General features: G+C 45.6%; 1 non-coding gene across 1 annotated transcript; it reads right to left on the reverse strand.

Moving 5' to 3' along the window:
* Positions 1-239: 239 nt before the first annotated feature.
* trnad-guc (transfer RNA aspartic acid (anticodon GUC)) lies at positions 240-311 on the reverse strand. Its single transcript has one exon. It is a non-coding gene; the product is annotated as a tRNA-Asp (tRNA).
* Between the last annotated feature and the right edge of the window lie 5691 nt (positions 312-6002).

The raw sequence follows: 6002 nt of genomic DNA on the forward strand, positions 1-6002 counted from the left end.
TCATAAAACACAAATTTGCAAAGAGGTGAAAGAACTGACAACGACCTGCACTGCCCGAAACTGCAACATGTTCGCATTGTACACTGTGTGTAATCTAAAAGCACCGACCACGCCGCAAGATTTAGCTGTGAATGAGTGAAGATTTACCAAATAGATTAAACGTTGGCACGCGGACTGATTTAGTAAATAAATATTAACGATTAAACATCGGTTCACGGGGATATTGTTTAAAAAAAATCCTCCCCGGCGGGGAATTGAACCCCGGTCTCCCGCGTGACAGGCGGGGATACTAACCACTATACTACCGAGGAACAGCGATAGCTACATTCCAACTCGTCAATTTTTAAAGGGTGCCACTGGTTCGGTATTCGGCATTTTCTGGTTGTATTCCACTATCATCATTATCTGTCCATTCCCTCCACAGATACCGCCTGACATTTCCTCCAGTCCTTTGCTTTTTGCTTGAAATGTCTACTTTCTATCTCTGGTTTTATCCACCCACATTAGCCTCTCTACTAATGGTTCCCATAAACATTACTGTTTTTCATACTTATCACGTTAAAGCACTGCTAACATTGCTGTATATGTGTTCCTGTATGTCCCCTAACTGTTTCCCCCTTCCTCTCCTATCCACCCTCCTCCCTCCGCTACCTGGCTCCATCAACCTTTTTTTTGTCCATCTGCAATCCATCTTCCACTCTCTCCTGATTCCACCCTCACTCTCCCCAACCCACCTCCCCATCTGCCTATCATCCTCCATGAAGGTCTGAAGAAGGGTCCTGACCCAAAACATCACCTATCCATGTAATTCACATTAGCTGCCTGACCTGCTGAGTTACTCCAGCATTTTGTGTTTTATTCAAGATTCCAGCATCAGCAGTTCCTTCCCCAAAACGTCGCCTATTTCCTTCGCTCCATAAATGCTGCCTCACCCCCTGAGTTTCTCCAGCATTTTTGTCTACCTTCGATTATCCAGCCTCTGCAGTTCCTTCTTAAACTGACCCTCTCGTCGCTCAGCATCTTCCCTTTATACTAGTTATCTTGCCTCTCGACTTTCATTCATGTTGCAGGATCTCGAAACGAAATGTCATCAATTTATTTCCTCCCACAGATGCAGCCTGACCCATGGAATCCAGATTCTAGCAGCTGCAGTCACTTGTGTACCCCAATCCCATGTACACTCATTTAGTTTAATAACATCGTGCTCAGCTTGTTGTCAAAACGTTTCTGTAAATGCAAACTGCCGACAACATAAGGTCATAAGGTCATAAGTGATAGGAGGAGAATTAGGCCATTCAGCCCATCACGTCTGATCTGCCATTCAATCATGACTGATCTATCTCTCCATCCTAACCCCATTCTCATGCCTTCTCCCCATAACCCCTGACACCTGTACTAATAAAGAATCTATCTATTTCTGCCTTTAAATTATCCATTGACGGCCTCCACAGCCTTCTGTGGCAATTAATTCCACAGATTCACCACCCTCTGACTAAATAAATTCCCCCTCATCTCCGTCCTAAAGGAACATCCTTTAATTCTGAGGCTATGACCTCTGGTCCTAGACTCTCCGACTAGTGGAAACATTCTCTCCATATCCACTTTATCCAAGCCTGTCACTATTTGGTAATTTTCAATTAGGTGCCCCCTCATCCTTCGAAACCAGCAACTACAGGCCCAGTGCTGGCAAATGCTCATCTGCAGGACTGGTGGGCGGCAGCTTCAACCACCCCGGGCCGCGGTGTTTGAGCCGCGGGACTGATTTATAACATCGCCCGGGGGGGTATCGCCTCAGCGCAGAGGGAGAAGAGCAGGGAAGAGACTGCAGACCTAAGACTTTTGCTTCCATCACAGTGAGGAGATGCTGGGTGGACTCACTGTGGTGGATGTTAATATGTGTTTATTGTTGTTTTTATTGTATTACTAGACCAAGTGCAGACCCGTTGGGTCTGCTCCCCCAATGGTGTGATTCCCCCAACCCAATATTTCACCATGCACCCGTCTCCTCCAATGGAACTGAAGCCGTTCTCAAAAGTAAGATTCCAGCACTGCCCTGCCTCTTTAAAAAAAAATCCAATGGCACCTCCCCTGCCTGCTGCAGCAGTGAAAAGTTCAGTGTTCCTGTCTTGCAACTTTGTTTCGAAGTGTGTTGGAAGCTGACATGTAAATGGAGAAGCCTGTTTATTTTTGAAATACTTGGGGGTGGGTGGGGGGAGAAGGATTTGATTAAAAACGTGTACTTCAACACGACGAAATGAAATGAGGAGCGGATACTTAGAAAGAAAAGCGAAATCTCTACCGAAATGGAAAATATCTCGGAGATTGAGCGTCTGGATTGGGCGTGGCAATGAATCAAAGGAAGAAATGCAGCCGGCAGCCGTACATGCAAATGAATCCATTCCGATTGGACATCTGCGAGCATCGGCCATTCCGATTGGACATCTGCGAGTATCGGGCACGAATCGAAAGGCAGGAAGGGCGCCGGTCGGCAGTCGGTCGGATGGGGCCAGAGTTTTAAATATATAATAGAAGATATAGATAGATAGATAGATAGATAGATAGATAGATAGATAGATAGATAGATAGATAGATAGATAGATAGATAGATAGATAGATAGATAGATAGATAGATAGATAGATAGATAGATAGATAGACAGATAGATAGATAGATAGATAGATAGATAGATTAGTCCCACATGCCTGCTTTTGGCCCTCTAAACTTACCTATCCATGTACCTGTCTACATGCCTCATTGAGATAGTGCCTGCCTCAACTACCTTCTCTGGCACTTTGTTCCATACACCCACCACCCTTTGTGTAAAAAAGTCATCCCTCAGGTCCTCCTCACCTTAACCCTATGTCTACTGATTCTCGATTCCCTTACACTGGGCAAAAGACTACCTTTACCCAATTTATTCCTCTCATCAGCAGAGCCATCTCCATCATCAAAGACCCCTACCACCCATCGCATCACATATTCTCCATCCTGCCATCTGGGAAGAGGTACAGGAGCATTAGCTGCAAAACCAGCAGGATGCTCCTCAGCTTCTTCCCGCAGGCTATAAGACTGATAAACGGACTTTGCCCCCTGCCAAAGTATCGCGCACCAACCACCAACCTGGACACACTGCAGCAGAGCCACTGTTGTGCCGCTGCCGATCGGAACGCCTGTTGATGTTTAGTAGAGTGTTAATTTGTTCATGATATATGTATTTTTATTTCTATTTATTTTTAATGCACACTGAATGGACACTGGTTGAGCAACGTTTTTTTGTTTCCTCTGGGTATGTGAATACTCAGGAAATGACAATAAAGATATACAATACAATACAATACAATTTGGGACACCTCTGTAAGATCACCCCTCATATAATCCTACTCTCCAGGGAATAAAGTCCTAGCTCTCTCAACCTCCCCCTAGAGCTCAGTCCCACGAGTCCTGTGTACTGTTGAAACTTCTGTAGATACTGTCCACAGGAAAATTAGATGAACATGCAGAAAAATGAAATAAACAAAACAAAATATAAACATCTCAATTCTGGGCCTCTGCTCCAGTTTGCTCCAGTGGAGCTGCAGTGTGAATAACATTGGTGCACGTGGGCTGCTTTAGGGAAAACAATCTGCTGCATGATAGAATGCCGACTGCATTGCTGCTGTGCCAGTGCCAGCGACCATGCTGCATTGGAGTACTTTGGGAGCAATGCCACCACCTCCAGCGAGACTGGGACATGCATTGGAAGAATGGCACCGTAGGGAACTGAAAGAACTGCAGTGGCTGGTAAGATCGAAGGTAGACACAAAATGCAGCATCTTTGGAGAGGGGTCGAGAACCTTCTGATGTCAGGGGAGCGGATAGGTCATAAGGTCATAAGTACTCGGAGCAGAATTAGGCCATTCGGCCCAGCAAGTCTACTCCACCATGTAATCATGGCTGATCAATCTCTCCCTCCTAACCCCATTCTCCTGCCTTCTCCCCATAACCCCTGATACCCACACTAATCAAGAATCGATCTATCTCTGCCTTAAAAATATCCACTGACTTGGTCTCCACAACCCTCTGTGGCAAAAAAATCCACAGATTCACCACCCTCTGGCTAAAGAAATTTCTCCTCATCTGCTTCCTAAAAGAACGTCCTTTACTTCTGAGGCCGTGGGTAGGACAAAGAAGAGAGTGGAACTAGTGGCAGAACTGAGAAGGTGTGTGGGGTGAGGGGTGAAATGAAGAGAGAGAGAGCAAGGGCTATCTGAAGTTAGAGAAGTCAATGTTCATACTGCTGGGGTGTAAACTACCCAAATACAGTGCATTCAGAAAATATTCAGCCCCCTTCACTTTTTCCACATTTTGTTACGTTACAGCCCTAGTTATTTATTTTTTTTTACATCCATCTACACAGGTATTTAGAAATGTTTGCAAAGTAATTAAAAAGAAATAACTGAAATATCACATTGACATAAGTATTCAGACCTTTCAGATTGTCAGATTGAATGGAGAGCGTTGATGTACAGCTATTTTCAGGTCCCTCCAGAGATGTTCGATCGGGTTCAAGTACGGGTCCTGGCTCGGCCACTCAAGGACATTCACAGACTTGTCATGGCCACTCCTACATTGTCTTGGCTATGTGCTGTTGGAAGGTGAACCTCCGCTCCAGTCTGAGGTCCAGAATGCTCTGGAGCAGGGTTTCATCAAGGATCTCGCTGTACTCTGCTCTGTTCCACTTTCCCTGGATCCTGATTATCTCCTGCCGCTGAAAAACATCCCCACAGCATGATGCTGCCACCACCATGCTTCACTGTGGGTATGGTATTGGCCAGGTGATGAGCGGTGCCTGGTTTCCTCCAGACGTGATGCTTGGCATTCAGGCCAAAGAGTTCAATCTTGGTTTCATCAGACCAGCGAATCTTGTTTCTCATGCCTTTAGCAAACTCCAAGCGGGCTGTCATGTGCCTTTTACTGAGGAGTGGCTTCCGTCTGGCCACTCTACCATAAAGGCCTGATTGGTGGAGGGCTGCAGATATAGTTGTCCTTCTGGAAGGTTCTATCATTGCCACAGAGTAACTCTGGTGCTATGTCAGAGCTCCATCAGGTTCTTGGTCACCTCCCAGACCAAGGCCCTTCTCCCCCGATTGCTCGGTTTGTCCGGGCGGCCAGCTCTAATGAGGAGTCCTGGTCATTACAAAGTTCTTACATTTAGGAATGGCAGAGGCCACTGTGCTCTTCAGGACCTGCAATGCTGCAGAAATTGTTTTATACTCTTCCCCAGATCTGTGTCTCGACACAATCCTGTCTCGGAGATCTACAGACAATTTATTTGTCTTCATGGCTTGGTTTTTGCTCTGACATGCACTGTCAACTGTGGGACCTTATACAGACAGATGTGTGCCTTTCCAAACCATGTCCAATCAATTTAATTTACCACTGGTGGACTCCAATCAAGTTGTAGAAACATCTCAAGGATAATCAATAGAAACAGGATGATCCCAAGCAATTTTGAGTGTCATTGCAAAGGGTAAATGTAAATACATGTAAATTTGATATTTATGATGGTTATGTAAATGTGATATTTCAGTTATTTATTTTTAATTACTTTGCAAAAATTTCTAACCAGCTTTTGCTGAATGCACTTTATGAGATGCTGTTCCTCAAATTAGTGCTGGGCCTCTCTCTGACAATGGAGAAGGCCCAGGACAGAAAGGTCAGATTCGGAATGGGAGGAGGAGTTGAAGTGCTGGGCTACCGTGAGATCAGCTTGGTTGAGACGGGCTGAGCCGAGGTGTTCAGCGAATGATTGCCGAGTCTGTGCTTGGTCTCTCCAATGTAGAGAAGTTGACACCTAGAACAGCGGATGCAGTAGATGAGGTTGGAGTTCGTGCAAGTGAACCTCTGCCTCACCTGAAAAGACTGTTTGGGTCATTTGGATGGAGTCGAGGGGGGTAGGTAAAGGGACAGGTCTTGCATCTCCTGCAGTTGCAGAGGAAAGTGCCTATGCCCCTGTCCCACTTA

The sequence above is a fragment of the Leucoraja erinacea genome, chromosome 1 (genome assembly GCF_028641065.1).
Source record: "Leucoraja erinacea ecotype New England chromosome 1, Leri_hhj_1, whole genome shotgun sequence".
NCBI lineage: Eukaryota > Metazoa > Chordata > Chondrichthyes > Rajiformes > Rajidae > Leucoraja > Leucoraja erinaceus.